At 33.3% G+C, this 2,654-nt stretch overlaps 1 pseudogene; it reads right to left on the bottom strand.

The window, feature by feature from the left end:
• Window positions 1-672: 672 nt before the first annotated feature.
• LOC145094009 (hydroquinone glucosyltransferase pseudogene) lies at window positions 673-2,398 on the bottom strand (annotated as a pseudogene).
• Between the last annotated feature and the right edge of the window lie 256 nt (window positions 2,399-2,654).

The raw sequence follows: 2,654 nt of genomic DNA, 5'->3' as shown, positions 1-2,654 counted from the left end.
CAAACGACATTTTTCCACATATATAAACTTAAATGATAAGTATATTACGAATTAAAATGAGTAATATGTATTAAAGTGTTCATATTTTACAAATTAAAATAAAAGGAAATCTTCGATAAATTTTAATATTTTGCTTAACTTTAGGGTTTAATCCTAACATTTATTTTTTAAATATAAAAGTTTTGATTATTTTATATTTGACTAAATTTACAAAACAAACCTTATTTTTTTCAATGTATAAAATTAAATAATCATACATTTTCTATTCAAAAAACAAATATTATAATTAAACAATAAATTGACTTAAAATACTTATATTTTTTATAAGATTTCTTTAAAATAAATAATACTGGCACCGTCCCAAATTAATAGTCCATATTTTATTTTTGGTTTGTCCCAAAATAATTATGTACTTCTAAAATTAAATATCATTTTTACCAAAGTACCCTTCATTATTAGTTAAACTACAACAAAATTAAATGCAACTATCATAAAATTAAATAAAACAAATGGGTATAATTATCATTTGATTTGATAAAGTTAATAATAATTAATGGTTTTTTAATAATAATTAATGGTTTTTTAATCTGTAAGTTTTTTTTGTCTATAAACAATATTATATTTTGGACGGAAAGAATATGTCTTAAAGCGTTCCTAAGTATGACTCTATGATAAACAAAATGCGTATATTTTCCCAAGAAAAACGGATGAATGCTTTGAATATACATCAGGTAAGGCCAATGAGCTTATTACACAAAAGCTATATAGGCTAAGAAGCGCCTATACGAGATAAACGGCTACACATATACACATAACAAATGGAGGCAATAAATAAATTTCACATATACACATAACAAATGGAGGCAATAAATAAATTTTCATTTCTTTAACTGTTGTGCAAACTTCGATAATGACTCCATAGAGGACCCACCGTTAACTAGAGCTTTATTGGCAGCAACCTTTAGTTCACTCATTCTTTGAGATATCTTCTTTCCTTCGTATCCCTCCATTAGCTCCTTCACAACTTTCTCAATCACCTCTTTTCGAACCATACCATTCTCGTCAGTTTCAGCTCTTAAAGCCAAGCAAAGCGCTTCAGTCATCACTTTAGCATTCATATGTTGCTCCGCATAAAGAGGCCAAGCAATCATTGGAACGCCATGAACTATGCTTTCTAGAGTAGAGTTCCAACCACAATGAGTCAAGAATCCACCGGTTGCCTTGTGACTCAGTATTTCAATTTGTGGAGCCCATGATGGCACTATTAAACCTTGTGTTACAGTCCTGGCTAGAAACCCTTTTGGTAAAAACCCTAAAGGGTCAGTCTGACTAGAAGCAGTAAAAAAGGAAGCATTTGAAGCCTTTTCATCTGGGCTTCTTACTATCCATAAAAACCTGTGGCCACTATTCTCTAACCCAAGGGCTAGCTCATGAATCTGTTCTAATGAAAGTGTCCCACCGCTTCCAAAAGACACAAGCACCACAGATCCATCTGGTTGATTATCCAACCACTTTATACAATCATGCGGGTTGGACCCATTGCTTGGAGCTGACTGAATCAATGGTCCGATCGGGTAAATGGGTGTTTGCCCAGCAACTCCGGTATTCAAAACTCGAAAGGTTTCTTCTTCTAACTCCTCAAAACTATTCACCAAGATGCCATCAAGCAAAGTCAATCGCTTGGAAAGCAAAAGATATCCTTTGTAGACTTCATCGGTGCGGATTTGAACTGGAGCCATGAGCTCATGCCCAGGAAAAGTTATAGAGCCCGGTACTTTAACTGGATCAGGTAGCTCTTTATACTCGCAAGATGTTTCTTCATCGAGCTTTGGCAATATAAAAGTGAAGGACAAAGCCATGGAATTCATTGGAAAGAACAAGAAGTTAAGTAGGCAAAGCTCTTTTGCAACTTCCATTGAATCATGTCCAAACATGTCAAACACTAGAGCTACCAAGTTGGTTCTTGATTTTAAAGAAATTAAAGCATCTCGGAGACTTGAAAGACTCGATTGCATGATGAACGAAATTTGAAGCTCAGGCCGGGTACCCTCCGGTAAGCCCTCAATGTTTACAGATGGAAGAAACAAGTGGTGTATGTTTTCCGGTAAGGATTCAAGGACGGATATTTGAGCTTTGGGAGGAGTTCCGGTCGTAGGGATGATGATAGTGACCGAGATGGGGTGGTGTTTGACGAGTCGCTTAGCGAATTCTGCCATTGGAATAAGGTGACCCATTCCTGGACTAGGAAGAATGGCTATGTGATGTGTTTTCTCCATTGTAATCGAAAAAAATTGAATTGATGAGAACTGAATTCAATGCCTATATAATCCAGTTCCTCTCGGTGTTGTGGGGAGCACGTATATCTATATTTTATTTTCAATTATTGAAAAAAAAAAGATTATTCAATGTCGTCCATGTTTCAGTAAATGACAACTATATGTCTCATTGCCAGCAGGAGTTATGACTTATGAGAGTCAAATGGCATCTTTTGTGTCCCATCCCGAGAAGCTTCGTTTGATATATATATATATATATATATATATATATATATATATATATATATATATATATATATATATATATATATATATATATATATATATATATATATATATATATATATATATATATGGGAAAACTGAATATAACATTAA

This window comes from Lactuca serriola, chromosome 3 (assembly GCF_051521515.1).
Source record: "Lactuca serriola cultivar US96UC23 chromosome 3, Lser_US96UC23_V15, whole genome shotgun sequence".
Taxonomy (NCBI): domain Eukaryota; kingdom Viridiplantae; phylum Streptophyta; class Magnoliopsida; order Asterales; family Asteraceae; genus Lactuca; species Lactuca serriola.
This window is presented reverse-complemented; position numbering and strand designations above follow the sequence as displayed.